Genomic DNA, 21,278 nt, shown 5'->3' with positions numbered 1-21,278 from the left:
TGTGTACAAATTTGCTATGCACTTGTGTTATCATATTCTGCATGCTCAACCCAAGCCGACCATTTGGGAGGGTTGAGGAAATACTTGGCAACAAGGGTGAGCCATCAATGAGGCCTTGGGTGGTACTTGGTTGGCGGCTGCACTGAGCCCAGAGTGTCTGTATCAAACACCCTGTCTTTACTGCAGCTCAGTAACTTTGTCCTGTGTACTAAGCTGGTTGCTAGGATGCTGGCGCCACCTACAGTATAGCAACCAATGACATTGTGCAGCACTGCCACCTGCTTCCTAGCAGCCACAGATGCTGCGTGGCCCAGCCACCTGCTTCCTAGCAGCCAGAGATGCTGCATGGCCCAGCCACCTGCATCCTTGCAACCTAGAATATTGTGTGACCCAGCTACCTGCATCCTAGCAACCCAGAATACTGTGTGGCCCAGCTACCTGCATCCTAGCAACCTGGAATACTGTGTGGCCCATCCACCTGCACTCAGCAACCCAAAATAATGTTTGGCCCAGCCACCTGCATCCTAGCAACCAAGAATACTGTGTGGCCCAGCCACCTGCATCCTAGCAACCCAGAATACTGTGTGGCCCAGCTACCTGCATCCTAGAAACCCAGAATACTGTGCGGCCCAGCCCCCTGCATCCTAGCAACCAAGAGTACTGTGTGGCCCAGCCACCTGCATCCTAGCAACCCAGAAAACTGTGTGGCCCAGCCACCTACATCCTAGCAACCCAGAATACTGTGTGGCCCAGCCACCTGCATCCAAAAAACAAGAATACTGTGTGGCCCAGCCACCTGCATCCTAGCAACCAAGGATACTGTGTGGCCCAGCAACCTGCATCCTAGCAACCCAGAATACTGTGTGGTCCAGCCACCTGCATCCAAGCAAACAAGAATACCGTGTGGCCCAGCCACCTGCATCCTAGCAACCCAGAATACTGTGTGGCCCAGCTACCTGCATCCTAGCAACCTAGAATACTGTGTGACCCTTCCACCTGCATCCTAAAATAATGTGTGGCCCGGCCACTTGCATCCTAGCAACCAAGAATACTGTATGGCCCAGCCACCTGCATCCTAGAAACCAATGATGAACAGCTGATCACCATCACTGGTTGCTAGGATACAGGCAGCTGGGCTGCACAGCATTGTTGGTTGCACTGTTGATTTGACAGCTGTGCACTTCCTGTTGTGCATCTGGGAGAGGAAGTGCATAGAAATTTCCCCAACTGTACAAAGACAACAAAAAAAATAAACAGGCAGGAGTTTTAACCCTTTTGCACTCTATCCAAAACTAAAATGTATTCTTACACTTTAACAAAGATCACACAAAAATCAAAACAGACAATTCAATCTGGATATTTTAGCTGACCACATACTATCCAATCTCATTGTACAATCCCCTTTAGAGCTACCATCAACTAACTATAAAATGCAATGACCTGCCTGATTTGATACAAATTGAATGGATTTCGTAATGGTGGCCATTTATATCCATTTATTTTCCAATCGATGTGCAATTCAATCAAAATGATTGAATCTTCAAAAAATAGAATAGGCATAACTTCCTATTCCGATCGTTTTAGACTCAAATTCTAAATGGAAATTTAATAAAACCGAGTTGAACGACCGGAGCAGAATATCGATTTAATAAAACTGAGTTGAATGACCAGAGCAGAATATCATTGATCGTGTTTCAACAATCAGGAGCACTGAGATACTTTCATCAATGCGATCATATTTTGAGCAATCAGCTTACGAGATTACATTGTGGAAGCAGAGATACAATGGACAATTTACAGTTGGGAGTTACGATCGGATCTCAAAGTGGTTGTAAAGGCTCAGGGTTTTCATTCAATGAAACCTGAGCCCCCTCTCAATCCAGTGATGAGCCTCGGCTCTTGCTGCTGTCAATCACAGCCAGTGAGCCAATGAGGAGAGAGAGGGGGCGGGGTCGAGCCATGGCTCTGTGTGTGAATGGACACACACACAGCTGCGACCCGGGAGCGAGCATGCTTGGGTGCCCCTGTTGTAAGCTGTTTGCTCTGGGGGCACTTGGCAGGAGGGAGGGGCGCCAGGAGGGCCAGTGGGGGGGACCCGAGAAGAGGAGGAACATGTTTGATATTTAAAGAAAAAAAAAATATTTTAATATTAGTTTAACAACACTTTGACAATGGATAATCAAAATCCACTTCCCCATGTGTGGCGTATCGATCAAATGACTTGCTGTCTTTGGATCGATTGTTCCTATTGAAAAAGATCAATTAGAAATAGAAATCAATTCACCACCATAAAGAAGATCCTACAGAGATTGTATAGTAGTGTATTGCCCGGTACACACAATGAGATTATCGGACGAATGATCATGCGTTTTTTTTTTTTTTTGCATGCTAATCTTAGATCGAATCTGATGAGTTTATTAAGGTCACGAAAATTCCTGTACAACAGAATACAAATTCAGAAGTGATGTCATGTGTTTTAACGCATTTTTCGAATGATAGCTGTGCTGATTAAACGAAAGATCGTAAGATCTGGCATTGTACGCAGAAAATTTTCATGCATGTCCGATAGAATAATATCAGATGAACTGTCATGATTGGCTCTCAAAAAGCTCTGTACTAACGTTCCGATTATCGTACGATCGATTCGAAAGCAGGTAGTTTCCGTACGGTTTTCTGATCGTGTGTGCGGGGCTTACGGCCAGGTTTACAAGGGTGTGTCTGCCGCAAGTTGCAACCAAAATGACAAGCAGAACGACCGACTGCAACAATCGCTGTGTCTGAAATGTAGGAAAGTACGTTCACCGTTATTAAAAAAATACATTCCCCGAGTTTCATTCTATAGCTCATGTCAAGTACGCCTCTCGCTGTGCGCATTACTGCCAGCCCCTCCCGACTAGAAGTATCTCCGAACAACCCCTTATGTTTTTAAATAGCTAAAAATACTCGGTAAGATCCGTTTATATTGGAACGATTAATTTCTCAGCTTCTAACCTGCGATGATGAATCAGCAGAAGAATCCACAGCGCGTGGCTCTATGAGGAACACATCCTATTGGATTGGTCATACACAGCGACCAATAAGAATCAACTTTTACTCCAACAGCTATGGTACAGTAAAACCTTGGAGTGAGAGCGTTTTGCAAGACAAGCAACATTTTTAAATAAATTTTTACTTGATATACAAGCGATGTCTTGATATACAAGTAGCATCATGTCACAATTGAGTATAAAAGAGAAGAGAGGCGCCTCTAAGTGCCGGTTCACACAGGGGCGGCACGACTTGCAGGTCGCCTCAGCGAGGCGACCTGCAAATGACTTCCGAGGCGACTTGCAAAACGACTTCTGTACAGAAGTCTATGTAAGTCGCCCCAAGTCGCCCCCAAAGTAGTACAGGAACCTTTTTCTAAGTCGGAGCGACTTGCGTCGCTCCTATTAGAACGGTTCCGTAGCACAGAACGGGAGGCGACTTGTCAGGCGACTAGGTCGCCTGACAAGTCGCCCCTATGTGAACCGGCACTAAGTGTAGCAATATGGTTACATTTAATGAAGGTACAACATTTAGCAACTCACATTGTTGATGATTATAACATGCACATCTAAGTATGCAGGCATCCGGGGTAAAGCCATCGACATCGTCCGTTCCACGCTGCGCTCCACGAGCGGTTCAAGCCTCGCTTTCAGATCGCTGTATTGCAGGGTAGTCTTCCCAGTCATGATTGCAGACTGACAGCGGTGAGAGTCGGCAGTGTGGAGGACGGTCTATGTGGACATCTTTACCCCGGATGCCTGCATACTTAGATGTGCCTGTTTTAATCATCAAAAATGTGAGTTGCTAAATGTTGTACCTTCATTAAATGTAACCATATTGCTACACTTAGAGGCGCCTCTTTTCTCTTTTATACTCTGGAGCTCCTGCTGGATTTTGCTTCTAATCCCCTTGTGGAGGCTTCCATTTGTGGATGGACATTTTTATGGTTACACAACCGATCACATTGCTATAATCTTTTTATAAACTATAAACTGAAGGACTTATCAATACATTTTTTGTGTAATGAATCATTTGAGTTTCCATTATTTCTTATGGGGAACTTTGCTTTGATATACAAGTGCTTTGGAATACAAGCATGTTTCTGGAACGAATTATGCTTTCAACCCAAGGTTCTACTGTATACTGAAATCTGACTGGATGCTGGATTACTTACTGCGCGATGAACAATTCAGCTTTATCACCGCGGTTCCGTATTTCGCTTGGCTATGGTGTAGATGTTCCCAGAACCCTGGATTTTCTCAAGCAGTGGGGTAATCTAAAGCACCCCAACTCTACACATCTGTGCTTGTTCCCATTTATCCGGGTCATGGTATATCTAGTAGTAGTTGGTCGCCTTCAACCGCAATTGTTCTATAAAGTCGCCTTCAACCACCAATTGTTCTATAATGTCGCCTTCAACCGCAATTGTTCTATAATGTCGCCTTCAACCACCAATTGTTCTATAATGTCACCTTCAACCACCAATTGTTCTATAATGTCGCCTTCAACCGCAATTGTTCTATAATGTCGCCTTCAACCACCAATTGTTCTATAATGTCGCCTTCAACCACCAATTGTTCTATAATGCCCCCTTCAACCACCAATTGTTTTATAATGTCACCTTCAACCACCAATTGTTCTATAATGTCACTTTCAACCACAATTGTTCTATAATGTCACCTTCAACCGCAATTGTTCTATAATGCCCCCTTCAACCACCAATTGTTTTATAATGTCACCTTCAACCACCAATTGTTCTATAATGTCACTTTCAACCACAATTGTTCTATAATGTCACCTTCAACCGCAATTGTTCTATAATGCCCCCTTCAACCACCAATTGTTCTATAATGTCACCTTCAACCGCAATTGTTCTATAATGTCGCCTTCAACCACCAATTGTTCTATAATGTCGCCTTCAACCACCAATTGTTCTATAATGTCACCTTCAACCACCAATTGTTCTATAATGTCGCTTTCAACCGCAATTATTCTATAATGTCACCTTCAACCACAATTGTTCTATAATGTCGCCGTCAACCACCAATTCTTCTATAATGTCACCTTCAACCGCAATTGTTCTATAATGTCACCTTCAACCGCAATTGTTCTATAATGTCACCTTCAACCACCAATTGTTTTATAATGTCACCTTCAACCACCAATTGTTCTATAATGTCGCCTTCAACCACCAATTGTTCTATAATGTCACCTTCAACCACAATTGTTCTATAATGTCACCTTCAACCGCAATTGTTCTATAATGCCCCCTTCAACCACCAATTGTTCTATAATGTCACCTTCAACCACCAATTGTTCTATAATGTCACTTTCAACCACAATTGTTCTATAATGTCACCTTCAACCGCAATTGTTCTATAATGCCCCCTTCAACCACCAATTGTTCTATAATGTCACCTTCAACCGCAATTGTTCTATAATGTCGCCTTCAACCACCAATTGTTCTATAATGTCGCCTTCAACCACCAATTGTTCTATAATGTCACCTTCAACCACCAATTGTTCTATAATGTCGCTTTCAACCGCAATTATTCTATAATGTCACCTTCAACCACAATTGTTCTATAATGTCGCCTTCAACCACCAATTGTTCTATAATGTCACCTTCAACCACCAATTGTTCTATAATGTCGCTTTCAACCGCAATTATTCTATAATGTCACCTTCAACCACAATTGTTCTATAATGTCGCCTTCAACCACCAATTGTTCTATAATGTCACCTTCAACCGTAATTGTTCTATAATGTCACCTTCAACCGCAATTGTTCTATAATGTCACCTTCAACCACCAATTGTTTTATAATGTCACCTTCAACCACCAATTGTTCTATAATGTCGCCTTCAACCACCAATTGTTCTATAATGTCACCTTCAACCACAATTGTTCTATAATGTCACCTTCAACCGCAATTGTTCTATAATGTCACCTTCAACCACAATTGTTCTATAATGTCGCCTTCAACCACAAATTGTTCTATGATGTCGCCTTCAACCACCAATTGTTCTATAATGTCACCTTCAACCACCAATTGTTCTATAATGCCCCCTTCAACCACCAATTGTTCTATAATGTCGCCTTCAACCACCAACTGTTCTATAATTTCGCCTTCAACCACCAATTGTTCTATAATGCCGAAGATGTTTTCGGGGCTTCTCCAAGCCACTTCTAATGAGAGTCAGGAAGATACACCAGCACACTGGTAGCACCGATATCTCAACCCGGTCACCATGGAATGAGTCAAGGGAGATGTTGATTTCCAAGAACAGAACGGGAAGTGTGAGTGTTGGGGAACCACGTTGTTCTGGTTACACATTCCCATTCTTGATGTCATCAAGTCTGCATAGGTGTTAATCGTTTGAGAGTGTGACTTGAAGAATTAACATCTGTGCAGATTTCTTGAAGGAGTCAATCCAATTGATACTCGTTAGAACAGCAGGATTTGCTTGGAGAAGCTCCAAAACTTTTTTCTTGTCAAATTTGTTTATTGAATTTTAACAATGGCAGCAAAAGAAAAGATCACACATATGGTAATAATATTGAGTTGTAGTTCCAACATAAACGAAAAATAGTTTAACTAAAACAATTTTAGCATGGATCTAACTATTTAAAAGATTACGTCATACATTGTATAAGAAAGGATAAAAACCAATTTAGACCAGATTAATATAAGATGACCTCAGATAAAAAAAAAAGGTCTTAACCACTAGAGGACCAGTCACCACAGTTATACTGCGGCAGGTTGGCTCCCCTGGGCAAATCGCCGTAGCTGTACGTCGGCCGCTTTAAGACCACTAGGGGGGGCTTGCGTGCTGCCGGAGCCACGCGCGCTTGCGGCGCGATAATGGAGCTGATGCGCGTGCCCGGCAGCCGCAATGTAGGCTGGGCCCCCACGATCGCTCCTGAGAGCGAAAGAACAGAGATCTGTCATTGTAAACAGACAGATATCTGTTCTGTCAGGAAAAAGGAGACAGATCTCCTGTTCATACTAAGTATAGACAGCGATCGGTCTCCTTCAGGCAATCACCCCCCCCCCCCCACAGTTATAATCACTCCCTAGGACACACATTTAACCCCTTGATCGCCCCCTAGTGTTAACCCCTTCTCTGCCAGTGACATTTATACAGTAATCAGTGGCTATTTTTAGCTCTGATTGCTGTATAAATGTCAATGGTCCCCAAAAAGTGTCAAAAGTGTAGGATCTGTCCGCTGCAATGTCGCAGTTTCGCTAAAAATCGCAGATCACTGCCATTACTAGTACAAAAAAACAATTATAATAAAAATGCCATAAATATATCCCCGATTTTATAGACGCTATAACTTTTGCGCAAACCAATCGATATACTCTTATTGCGATTTTTGTTTTACCAAAAATATGTGGAACGAATACATATTGGTCTACACTGAGGAAGAAATTTGTTTTTTTATATTTTTTTGGGGATGTTTATTATAGTAAAAAAATATTCCTTTTTTTTCAAAATTGTCGCTCTTTCTTTGTTTTTAGCGCAAAAAAAATAAAAACCTCAGAGGTGATCAAATACCACCAAAAGAAAGCTCTATTTGTGGGAGAGAAAAAAAGACATCAATTTTGTACAGCGTCGCACGACCGCGCGAGTGTCAGTTAAAGCGACGCAGTGCTGAACCGCAAAAAATGGCCTGATCGTTAAGGGGGCAAATCCTTCGGGGGCTTAAGTGGTTAATTATTATCAAGAGTATTGTTTTTAAATATGAAAAAAAAAATAAAATATTATAGAATCTAAAATCGTATACTACATATTGGAACTATGTACAATTGGTATAGTGATAACCAAGGAAATAAAAGTTCTGCTACTAGAACTATATAAAGAGTAAATTGAAAGAGGAGAGAGAGAGAATAGGGGGAAAAAGAAGAAGACAGTAAGAAGATAAAAGAAAAAAGTAATATTAGGTAGGGGGAAAAATAGATAGGGAAGAAAGAAATGAGAGGTAGTAGGGTTCCCGGGGTAGTACATAGTAATAAACACATACCTTGAATGCAGAGAATGGAAGTATAAATCGAGATTACCGAGGTCTTAGTAGGGAAGCATCAAAATTGGAAGGCAAAAAGTGAGTCACCCAGGGATTCCATATATTGGAGTTGGATATTTAATCTTAAATAATAGTCTCTGTTTAGGAATGGATCATTGCTTGATTGACTCTATTTTTAGTTTCAGCAATTATTAAGGGCGGGAATTTCCAAGCTTTGGCAATTGATGGTTTCGTGGCTGTAGTGATCTGTAATAGGAGTTTGAATGCTACAAAATGTTTGTATCATTGTAGAACACATCCAGTTGAAATGGTGATATTGAGGAAACCACCCCAGTAAACAAAACATTTTAGACCAATAGTGTATGTCCTGCCAAAACTTTATTGTTCAGTGTTGGAGTAGGGGAGGATTAGAACCCCTGTTGGGTTTAAAGCGGTAAGAAACGCTACCAACTTTTTTTCTAAATAAGCCCCTGCAATGTTATGTCATAATGTATTAGCAGGTTTTTTGTATTGCGACAATCGCGGCCAAATCGCACCATGTTTGGGGTGCCATTATGAAGAAAAGCACCTCGACCCACATTACGCATTTTGCTGCGATTTTTGCGCAATCTCACGATTCTGCCCACTATTCCAGATACGCAAAATGTGAATGAGGCCTTAGAGCCACCATGAACTATGTAGCGCAAGAGCCTGCTTGATACTAATTACATGGCTTGTTTAGGTTCGTCCTCATATTACAGAATTTTGGAAGATCTAAGACTAAGCTTGGAACGGCGCTCTAAGCCAGGGTTTCTATTCCCATGATCCGCAGGTAAAGGGGTGCAGGAAGCAAGGGTTTCTATTCCCATGATCCGCAGGTAAAGGGGTGCAGGAAGCAAGGGTTTCTATTCCCATGATCCGCAGGTAAAGGGGTGCAGGCGGTCGGCATGCCCATCCACAGCGATGTGTGCAGTAAATAGAGACCAGCCACCATAACTTGTATATGCGGATCAGCTTCAGCCTACATGTCTCAGCCAAGAAACCACGCTCACTGATGCGTTTCGCCCCTCCCACCATGTCCATTTCGTCCCGCCAACCAGGGCTTAGCCTAAGACTATGCCCCAGTGAGCGGGGTGAAACGTACCAGTGGCATGGTTTCTTTGCGGAGACATCTAGGCTGAAGCCAATCCTCATATACAGGTCATAGTGGCTGGTTGGGAGAGTGGCATTTTCTCTATCTACTTTGTAAAAATCCAAAATAGATTGTATAGTATATGGTCAGCTGAATGGAGCCACAGATAAGAGAAAAACATTGACAGGGGTTCTAAGTCACTCCCATTTAAAATTGAAAAAAAACCTGTTTGGAGATACAGTACGATGTATCTTTGTCCATTGTCATTTTATTTCGAATGGTTCACCTCCTCTGGCAGTCAACCCTCAGCAATGCTTTTGATGGTTTTTCTTGTATTTTCCCATGATACAAAAGTAGGAGCCCCTAACCATGATCAGCAGTGTTCTGTAGTCCTGTAGGCTCAAAAACGAAATGCCAAAGAATAATGACCCCGATGATGTACCAACCCTCCCCCATTCTCACCACACTAATGAGAATGCCAAGAGTCTCGACCTACCACAGAGATCGGTACATCAAGTCCTTTGAGCTCTACTATTAACCATTGCTTGATAAACACCAAGGTCCCCCGTTCAATTATTTGGACGAAGAGCACACAATAAAAGATTTTACCATACTGCTTAGTGCCCTCGAATGACCACCATTACCTCCTCTCCACAGGCGGCTCTCCCCAGAATGGAAGGAAGAATTCTGGACAGTACAAGATGTTTTTTGCAGTTTCCCATTAGACTAAGATTACTCCCATTAGACTAAGATTTCCCATTAGACTAAGATTGCTGTGATGTAAGTTCAGGACAATGACAAAGACCTGTAGAACTTGTCCAGCTGCTGCATGACCAACATGCTAGGTATGTCACCATACCTGTTACAATCTGACCAAACAAACTTTGTACGGTCAACTTTAAATTTACCAACATTATGTAAAATGACAACCTACCTAATCTATGCAATCAGATTGTATCCAATAAATTGTATCCAATTAGGGAAGCCCATAGGTGTGCCCAGCCTATTGCATTAGGATGTGCACCCCAAAGCTCCAACACATATGCGTTTGACATATTTACCGGCCTCTTCCCCGCTCTCCATCCTGAAACAATGGGAGGAAGGGGGAGCAAGGGAGCACATGGGAGACCCGGGCAACAGAAGGAAGAGGAACAGGGAAATGAGGGGTGGCGGGGGGTGGCATATATTAGTACCAATCCCCTATATTTTCCTCCTGTGGCAGCTGAATGTTGACAAAAGGGAGAGGAGAAGCCTACTTTCAGCTGCTGCAGGAGGAAAATACAGATCGGTTCCACTAAATTCCACCCACGCCACCTCTCCTGTCCAGGTTCTGAGGGTCGGCAAGGAAGATTTGTGGTTTACCTGTCACCTGCCCACCATTGACAGGTTGCCAACCCCAGGATTAGGGTGTGCCCAGGGACACCTGGCACACCCCTTGCGCACGCCTATGGGGAAGCCCTTGCACTACATAGTTGTTGGCTGATCTGAAGAAAATTGTACTATCAGATTATAATGTGTGGTGAGCTTTATAGTTCCACAAGCTGCAGAACCACAAGCCCAGCATGACCAAAATGCTGGGTCTTAAATCCGGTAGTTGGTGGTCACAATTGGACTTGTAGTGTTAAAGACGTTTTTTAGCTTCGGTTGGAAGTCTTTAACATTAGAGAACAAGTCCAGGTAAATGTAGCAAACTACTACTAGATAAACCATGACCTGGATAAATCAGAAACTTCACAAACTTGCTAAATCTTATATTTCCACAAATAAAGACTCAATAGTGGGCTATGGTGGGACTTGTGGTGCTGAATACCATTAAGTCAAGGGTGTAGACCTTGATGAGACTTGTAAGCAACCCTGCGATTCATCAATAGACACATTCAGCCATGTGGATTGAATGATTAACACCTATGCAGACCCTTGACACCAAGGATGGGATTGTGTAATCAAAACAGGAGGGTTCTCGGACAACGTCTGCCTTGATACATTCCATGGTGACTGTGTTAAGGCTTCTTTGCTACCTGTGTAGATATAAATGCTGGGGCATCTTTCTGACACTGACTTATCGAGCTGAAGAAGTGGCTTGAAGAAGCTAAAGAATGTCTTCAACATTACAGAACAAGTCCAGTTGTTCTGTCCAAACTATTATTGGATATACTATGACCTGGATAAATGAGAACCTTCACAGAGATGCTGGGTCTTAAAGTGCCACAGCTCGACAGTCAACCCCTGTGATTTGCCAATTGACTCATTCAGCCATGTGAATCGAATGATTAACACTTGTGCAGACCACTGACACAAGGATGGGATTATGTAATCAGAACAGGAGGCTTTTTGGACAACATCTATCTTGACACATTCCATGGTGACTGTGTTAAGGTTTCCCTGCAACCTGTGTGGATATAAGTGTTAGGGCAGCTTCTTGACACTTCTCCAAGCCACAGAGTTAATGACATGGCTTGGAGAAGGTAAGGAACGTCTTCAACATTACAGAGCAAGTCCAGTTGTTCTGATCAAACTATTATTAGATACACTATGACCTGGATAAATGAGAATCTTCACAGAGAAGTTGGGTCTTAAAGTTCATTAGCTAAACAGTCAACCCCCGGCAACATGTAAATTGACTCATTCAGCCATGTGAATCAAATGATTAACACCTACGCAGCCCTCCTGACACCACTGATGGGATTATGTAACCAGAACACTCAGTTTCCCAACTCTCAACACCTCCCATCCTGTTCTTGGACAATCAACATTTACCTTGACACATTCTGTGGTGACTGAATTGGGGTTTCTGTGCCAGCTAGGTAGGTTTAAATGCTAGGGTATCTTCCTGACACTCATTGGAAGCAAAAAAAGTGGCTTGGAGAGGCTACAAAATGCCTTCAACATTACAGAAAAAGTCTTGGATGTAGCTAACTACTATTAGCTATACCATAACCTTGATAAATGAGAACCTTCACCTAGATGCTGGGTCTTATAGTTCCACAACTGAACAGTCAATCCCAACGATTTGACAATTGACATATTCAGCCATGTGAATCAAATGATTAACACCTACGCAGCCCTCCTGACACCAATGATGGGATTATATAACCAAGAGAACAGCAGTTTCCCAACTCTCACACCACCCATCCTGTTCCTGGACAATCAACATCTGACTTGACACATTACGCAGTGACTGGATTAAGGTTTCTGTGCTAGCTGCATGGATATAAATGCTAGGGTATCTTCTTGACGCTCATTGGAACCAAGGAAGTGGCTTGGAGAGGCTACAGAATGTCTCCAATATTCCTGAACATGTCCGGTTGAATACGACCAACTATTACTAGCTATTCCATGACCTGGATTAACGAAAAGGCATGCTGCGTCTTATTGTTTCACAAGTCAAAAGTGGATTATGGTGAATGCCATCAAGCCAAGGCTGTAGACCAGGCTTTCTCAACATTTTAGAAACAGAGGAACCCTTAAAAATAACCTTCTGGTCTCAGGGAGCCCCTACTAACAGTTACTATATCTGCAACTTATGATACATTAGTGTGATGGTCAGTGGGAAGAGTGCTCTTTACACTTGTGGTCATTGGGAAGATAGCTCTTTACACTTGTGGTCATTGGGAAGATAGCTCTTTACACTTGTGGTCATTGGGAAGAATGCTCTTTACACTTGTGGTCATAGGTAAGAATTACCCATTATAGATAACTAAAAGGATCAATGGTGTCAGTGGGAACTTATCTAATAGGCAGAAATTTCTCATTGCTCAAGGAACCCCTAGCAACCTCTGGAGGAACCCAAGGTTGAGAAACCCTGATGAAGACCATGATGAGACTTCTAGTTCTACAAGAGCCACACAAAACTGGGTCCGCTATTTCAAAGATCATTATTCAAAGCGCAATCTATATTAACCAATAACGATCATCTTTCCCTTATGTGTGCGCTTTTCACACACCACCGCAGCTCTTTTTGGTTGGTTGCCTAACTTGATACAAAGAAATAACACGGCCACTGTCTCCAAACATAAAAAGCCATGCTCAGCATCTGAAAAGATGGCAATCTGCACCCACAGCGGGGGGGGGGACCTCAAAGGCAAGCCAAGGAACTAGCGCCAGCTCTGGTAATCCAGGTCACCCTGTACCCACCACCATGTGCCAACAACAGACCTCTGGCTTGCTTTTGCCGTTTCAAGAGAGCAATTGCACATACCTATTCCAGCAAACACAGGGAACAAAAAAATAAATAAATAGCAAAGACATGTCTGGCAGCGGAGCCAAGAATTGCTTTTACTACAGAGAGTAGGAGGCAATATTGCCTTACCAAGCCAAGGAGCGTTAAATACCTACAGACACTTGAATTATCCCCCCCACCACCATCTCATCTACCCAGCTGGCACGCTAGCTCACTCGCTCGCTTAATGATCAATTGAGGAAAGCATATTTGCTTGGGGGATAGATAAGGGATGAAAAGAAAAAAAAAATCAGAGAAACACAATGTTTTATCTGCTGAGGGATCAATAGATTTAATAGAGGGGAGGCAGAAGAAGAAGAGGACCGGGCACCTGGCACAGCTGGAGAGGCTGCACCTTGACCACCTGGTGCTGTACCTTCCCTTACCCCTGACACTGCCCATGTGAAGACAGGTCAATGGCATTGCCTTACCCTGCAGGATGCTTTCACCCACCAGCATTGCAAAGGATGCTGCTGCTGCTTACCCAACAATAGGGATGAGGGTGCTGCCTTTACCCTCCAACACTGGCAGCTCTTACCCACCACCTAGGAAAGGAAGAAAGGGGAGGATGGGGGGGGTGTACTCTCTTACCCACCAAGCTGTGGTTGGCAGCCTTACCCAGCCAGAGAGCCAGCAGTGAGGTGTCCTAACCCTGGAGTGCCATGCTGGTGATGCAGCTGGTGCCCAGCTCGGTGTCAGCCCTCTAACTGACAGCCAGCGCTGCCTGTGCAGCCGATCAGGAGGGGAGGGGCGGGGATAGGCAGATGAGCGGGCGGGGTCTCCCTCCCCGCTGTCACCTCTCCTACAGCTCTGGCTACAGCACGTGGTTGTCACTGGGACGGGGCGGGATCATGCTAAGTAGGGGGCGGGTCTTTTCTCAGTTGCATGCTCCAGCTCTTAAAGGAGACTGTACGTTTTTTTGTTTGTTTTGTTTTTCTATTTTTTTAATTATTTTTTTTGTTTTGTTCAGTTGTCCTCTGCTTGTCTGGTGGGGAGGCTGTGTATCATGCTTTGTTTGCAAACATCGGCAGCGGGAAGATCTGGACACAGGCAAGAAGATCCTTTGTCATTGGAAATTTAAGTGAATTTATTTATTTTTGCACATATAAAATGCTGGCAGTTTACGCCGCGTTTTACATTACTGTATATTATCATCAGCCCCTGCCCCAAGGAGCTTGCAATCTAATAAAACTGAGTAATTGGTGTCTGATTTGAACGAAACAATCGAATCAGACGTTGATTGAGCAAGACAAAGGGCGCCAAAAAAACAAGCAAAAAAAAAACCACCGCCAATGATTAACTCTGTACAATTTATTTATTTCAGGTACTTGCCGTCAATTTACACAGCACTTTACATATATATTGCATAGCACCCAACTGTCCCTGATTTGGAGGGACTGTCCCTGATTTGGAGCAATGTCCCTCTGTCCCTCATTCCTCCTCATTTGTCCCTCATTTTGACCTGATCAATATAGATGTGTATAAAATGCACTTTTTATCTATCAAAATGTGATTTCCAGCGCTAAACCTTTCATCTGATTTCTAAATTGCTGCATTTGTAAATTCCAAAAGCCAATATAAAGGAATAGTAGTGGTAAAAAAAAGCACTTGTGGGTTTAACCAATCTTCTTTTCTTTGTACAATTCTCCTTTAAGGGGGTGTGGCAAGGGGTGTGTCCTATGCCTGCATACTTTTGGTGATAGGTGTCCCTCATTCCCATCTCAAAAAGTTGGGAGGTATGATATTGTACATTCACATCAGTCCCTACCCCCATAGAGCTTACAATCTAAGGCATACCTCCCAACATTTTGAGATGGGAACGAGGGACACCTACTAGCAAATGTATGTAGGCATAGGACACGCCCCCTGCCACACCCCCCTTAAAGGAGAATTAACAAAATAAAGGTTAATTAAATCCACAAGGGACTTTTTTTTACCACTATTATTCCTTTAGATTGGCTTTTGGAATTTACAAATGCGGCAGTTTAGAAAACAGATGAAAGGTTTAGCACTGGGAAACACTTTTTGAAAGATAAAAAGTGCATTTTATATACAACTCTATATAGATCAGATCAAAATGAGGGACAAATGAGGAGAAATGAGGGACAGAGGGACATTGCTCCAAATCAGGGACAGTCCCTCGAAATCAGGGACCGTTGGGAGCTATATCTAAGGTCCCTAACCCACATTAAAACATACACATACTAGGGCCCATTTAGACAGAGCCAATCACCTACCAGCATGTCTTTGGAGTGCTGGAAGAAACCCACGCAGGCACAGGGAGAACAATGCAAACTCCAGGGAGGTGGTGTCGTGGTTGGGATTTGAACCAGTGACCCTTTTGCATGAAAGTGCTAACCACTACACCACCCATATCTCCTAGCTGTCCCTGATTTTGAGGGACTGTCCCCGATTTGGAGCAATGTCCCTCTGTCCCTCATTCCTCCTCATTTGTCCCTCATTTTGGTCTGATCCATATGACTGTATATAAAATGCACTTTTTATCTTTCAAAAAGTTTTTCCCAGCGCTAAACCTTTCATCCGATTTCTAAATTGCTGCATTTGTAAATTTCAAAAGTCAATATAAAGGAATAGTAGAGGTAAAAAAAAAAAAAAAACACATAAAAAAAAAATAACAAAAAATCTTTTTTTGCATAATTCTTCTTTAAGGGGGCGTGGCAGGGGGTGTGTCCTATGCCTTCATACTTTTGCTAGTAGGTGTCCCTCATTCCCATCTCAAAAAGTTGGGAGGTATGGTTTATTGTTTGGATTTATAAAGCACCAACTATTTACCGAGCCCCTAACCCACTATAGATTACCATCAGCCTCTGGCCTTGATGAGCTTACAATCTAATGGTGGCTGCACATAGTATATTGTATGGTCAGCCTTGAGCTGATCGAGACCGCCACCATCTGTCACTTATCCCTAACATTTTTGTTTAGCTCGACCAATACCAGATTCATTCGTTTTCATCATACAATCTCCTTTAGGGCCAGTTCACACCACATGCAGTCCAGTGCGTTTTTTTTTTTTTTCTGCATCAAAAACGCATGGGAAGTAGGTTATAAGGTTTTCAATGGCATAGTTCACACCAGTGTGATCAGTTCCAAAAAAAAAAAGTAGAAGGTGCTGCATTTTTTCTGCACTGGACTGTACTGGAACGTAGTAAAATGCATCAAAAATGCACCGGAACGCACCTAAATGCACAAAAAACGCACTGGAACACACATGTCCTTATTTAAGGTTAAGAAAAAAGAGGGAGGAAAATGCATTGGACTGCATTAAAAAATGCATCAAAAATGCACTGGAGCGCTATAAAAACGCACATGCAGAAAAGCACCTGGAACGCATCCAGACTGCGTTTCTACGGTGTGAACTGGCCCTTAATGTATTTATTGTTTGCATTTAGGGCCAGTTCACACCATAGAAACGCAGTCCGGATGCGTTCCAGGTGCTTTTCTGCATGTGCGTTTTTGATGCGTTTTTGATGCAGTCCAGTGCTTTCCCACCCTCTTTTTTTAACCATAAATAAGGACAAGTGTGTTGCAGTGCGTTTTTGGTGCATTTGGGTGCGTTCCTGTGCTTTTTTGATGCGTTTTACAGCGTTCCAGTACAGTCCAGTGCAGAAAAAATGCAGTATGTTCTACTTTTTTTTTCTGGAACTGGAACACAATGGAACTGCAAGCGCTGGTGTGAACTATGCCATTGAAAACCATATAACCTACTTTCCATGCGTTTTTGATGCAGAAAAAAAACGCACTGGACTGCATGTGGTGTGAACTGGCCCTTATAAAGCGACAATTATTTACGACGCCCTCTACATACCGTATATTACCATCAACCTCTGCTCTGGAGGAGCTTACAATCTAATGGTGGTCATACATGGTGCGATGAATCAGATCGATCGATGTCCAAATTGACAATTGATTCATACATTGCATGTGTGAGACAGAGACAAACAATCGGCCCCGTATAATCAATTTCTTTTTTTTCTTTCTCTGCCACGGGCCCTCGTGGGACATAGTTGACGGCAGATCTAAAGCAGATTGTAGAATCAGATTGCATAGTGTATGGTCAGACTTAGGTCGATTGAACTCGTCCCCATCTGTCGCTTAGATTTATTTGTTTTCCAACATACATCTTGTTTAATTCATTTATTGTTTGCAGTTATAAAGAGCCAACAATTTACAAAGCTCTCTACATATCATAAATTGCCATTAGGAGCTGACAATCGAATGGTGGCTGTACATCGTGCGATTGATGTCCAAATTGACAAAACAATTGATTCGGACGTGCATGCGTGAGACAAAGGGCACAAAAAAAAAGAAACACGCACCAACAATCGATTTTTTTTTTCCTGCCACAGGCTCTCATGGTACATAGCTGATCTAAAGCAGATTGTACAATCATGTTGTATAGTGTATAGTCAGCCTTGGGTTGGTCGAAACCATCATCATCTGTCGCTTATCCCCGCCATTTTTGTCACACTTGACCGTTGTCTAATGCAATCAATTTGTTGAATTGGACATTGAACGTTCAATTTTATTGCACCATGTATGGCCACCATAAGGCTGACTATACACTATACAAGCTGATTGTACAACCTCCTTTAGACTTACCATCAACTAGAGGTGACCCACAGACTTTTGGATCATCGTAAATGGCCAGATTGGGAGACTGTGGTTTGAAGTCTATGAGCATCTTGAAATCAGAATTACGCAGTATATTGCATTCTTTACAGCAGTAGAGAAAAACGCTGAGTGGTCTGTCTATGTCTGAGAGAAAAACGTCCCCCTGCTGATGAACGTTAGTTTCAACTGCACCACCAGCAATCAGATCTTCAATCACAGGTCCAAGTAGCCTATCCGAAAAACCAGGAGGTTTAATAACAACGGTGTAAGGGTTAATACTCACTTTTTGTCTGTAGCTGTCCCTGCAGTACCTCCTCTTCACCACAAGATGTCCTCAGTCTCCAAAGCTGAGTGACGCCAGAGCAGATTGAGCACATGCTGTAAGTGCAGGGTGTCATGGCCCCGCCCCCCCTGAGGAGGACATTACCTCTTCATTGACAGCAGGCCCGGACTGGGACAAAAAAAAGAATAAAAAATAGGCCCGGGCATTTTAGACTGAGCTGCCAATTTTTCCAGGGACCGGGCAGGGAGAAGGGGAGGAGTCATCGGGCATTCGAGGGGGGTGGTTGGTGATGGGATGTTCACGGAGTCGGTCCTCCTGCACTGTAATGTATAGGGGAACTGTGATATAAAGGGGACTGCACTGTAAAGGGGCAATGTAATGATTATAGTGCCCCTTATCAATGCAGTCCCCTTTATATCACATTGCCCCCTTTACATTACAGTGCCCCTAGCAATCACAGCTGCTCATCACAATGCCCCTTGCAGTCATGCCCCCCCCCTTTTTGTCTCTAGTTCCCCCTTTTAGGCTCCATGCACATTAGCTTAAAGTGGAACTTCAGTCATTTTTTCATGTTTCCTTCTATTAAATCTTCTGCCCTTGTTTTTAACTTTGGATAGTAAAACATTTTTTTTCTGCCAGTAAATCCCTTATATAGACCACTTCCTATTTCTTGTCTGGTCATTAGCCTAGGCTTATGACATCATGCACAGCTCTCTCTCTCTATCACTCTCGTGAGAGTTTGCCAGGAAGGGAGGGGGGGATGGGTCATAAGAGGGCCAATGAGAGCTGCAGAGCGGGAGGCATGCCTCTGTGTGTCTGTGTAAATCCAGGAAGTGAACAGGCAGCAGCTTCAGCTGCCCACAGTTAAAATGGCTGAATGGAGGGAGATTTCTGCAGCATATTTGGCAAGTACAGAATCCCACTATATATAAAATAATATGCGGGTGGTTAATATAAGGTGGTTGGAGGGAAGCTTCAGAATGGCAAAGATGTTTTTATTACAAATTATGTGAGCAGACTGCAGTTCCTCTTTATCCACTTCAGCCCCGGAAGATTTGGCTGCTGAATGACCGGGCCATTTTTTGCGATACGGCACTGCGTCGCTTTAACTGACAATTGTGCGGTCGTGCGAGGTTGCAACCAAACAAAAATGACGTCCTTTTTCCCCCACAAATAGAGATTTCTTTTGGTGGTATTTGATCACCTCTGCGGTTTATATTTTTTGCGCTATAAACAAAAAAAGAGCGACAATTTTGAAAACAAAACACATAATTTTGTACTTTTTGCTATAATAAATATCCCCATTTTTTTTTTTAAAAAAGCAAATTTTTCCTCAGTTTAGGCTGATACGTATTCTTCTACATATTTTTGGTAAAAAAAATCGCAATAAGCGTATATTGATTGGTTTGCACAAAAGTTATAGCGTCTACAAAATAGGGGATAGATTTATAGCATTTTTATTATTATTATTTTTTTTACTAGTAATGGCGGAGATCTGTGATTTTTATTGTGACTGCGACATTATGGCGGACACACCCGACAATTTTGACACATTTTTGGGACCATTGGTATTTATACAGCGATCAGTGCTATAAAAATGCACTGATTACTGTAAAAAATGGCAGGGAAGGGGTTAACACTAGGGGGCGATCAAGGGGTTAATTGTGTTCCCTTGGAGGTGATTCTAACTGTAGGGGGAGGGGACTGACTAGAGGAAGTGACAGATCATGGTTCCTAGCTAATAGAAACTCACAATCTGTCACTGCTCTCAGAGCAAAACAGGGATTTGTGTGTTTACACACGCGTACTTCCGTGTTCTGTCCCTCGTGCTCGCGATCGCTCGTGGCTGGCGGTGATCGCGACCGTTGGCCACGAGCATCAGCACCCCCCCGCTGTGCAGCCTGCTATCCCGATCCCGCGAGCCGACGTATATCTACGACGGTTCGCGGGATCGTGTCGACCTGCTGCCGTATAATGACGGCGGCTGGTCGGCAAGCGTTTAAGAAAACGCTCCTAGCAGAAGCTTTTGAGCATTTTTTGTTCTGCTTCTAGCAGCCAATAGTGTTATCCTATGTCTCCAAGCACACTATTATAGTCTAGAAGCGTTTTTGAAGCATCAGCTTGTAGGAGCAGAAAAAAAAACGTTTTTTTTTTGCATTTTTGGGAGCCATTTGCCAGCAGAAAGAAAATGCTGAATGCTCCTAACTGCTGCTAAAAGTTGGCACAAAAACATTATTATGAGAATTTTGCATCCAGCGTTTTTCTGGCATTTCCTTTAGCTTATAATGTGCATGGAGCGGGCGGGGGAACCCGAGAGGAGGAGGACTGGGGCTGCACAGAGCAGGTATGACATGTTTGTTATTTTTTTTAAAAATATCCTTTAGAATCACTTTAATGCCCTGTACACACGGTCGGATTTTCCGACGGAAAATGTGTGATAGGACCTTGTTGTTGGAAATTCCAACCGTGTGTGGGCTCCATCACACATTTTCCATCCGATTTTCCGACACACAAAGTTTGAGAGCAGGATATAAAATTTTCTGACAACAAAATCCGTTGTCGGAAATTCCGATCGTGTGTACACAAATCCGACGGACAAAGTGCCACGCATGCTCAGAATAAATAAAGAGATGAAAGCTATTGGCCACTGCCCCGTTTATAGTCCCGACGTACGTGTTTTACGTCACCGCGTTCAGAACGATCGGATTTTCCGACAACTTTGTGTGACCGTGTGTATGCAAGACAAGTTTGAGCCAACATCCGTCGGAAAAAATCCTAGGATTTTGTTGTCGGAATGTCCGATCAATGTCCGACCGTGTGTACAGGGCATAACAGTACTGACAGACTGCATCGTATGTGTCATTTTTTTATATCATAGTTCTATATAAAGGGGTCATTGACATGCATTGCCCTATGAAAAGCAATCCATGATGGCTCAATATTCAGAGGACATTTGACAAGCGGCTTGGAAGCATTATG

The 21,278-nt window shown here is 43.0% G+C and overlaps 1 protein-coding gene across 3 annotated transcripts in view; it reads right to left on the bottom strand.

Annotated features, from left to right (window-relative positions):
• Positions 1 to 14,155, bottom strand: part of MGLL (monoglyceride lipase) — a 107,584-nt gene extending 93,429 nt beyond the window's left edge. The window contains exon 1 of one of the 3 annotated variants that reach the window (XM_073591904.1): positions 14,003 to 14,155. The gene's annotated coding sequence lies outside the window, so the exon portion shown is untranslated. Of the gene's footprint in view, positions 1 to 13,975 lie in introns of all 3 variants that reach the window. The other 2 variants (XM_073591905.1, XM_073591906.1) reach the window with 2 other exon arrangements.
• Between the last annotated feature and the right edge of the window lie 7,123 nt (positions 14,156 to 21,278).

The sequence above is a fragment of the Aquarana catesbeiana genome, linkage group LG07 (genome assembly GCF_042186555.1).
Source record: "Aquarana catesbeiana isolate 2022-GZ linkage group LG07, ASM4218655v1, whole genome shotgun sequence".
Lineage (NCBI taxonomy): Eukaryota > Metazoa > Chordata > Amphibia > Anura > Ranidae > Aquarana > Aquarana catesbeiana.
The sequence above is the reverse complement of the archived record's forward strand: the minus strand, read 5'-3'. Positions and strand labels throughout refer to the sequence as shown.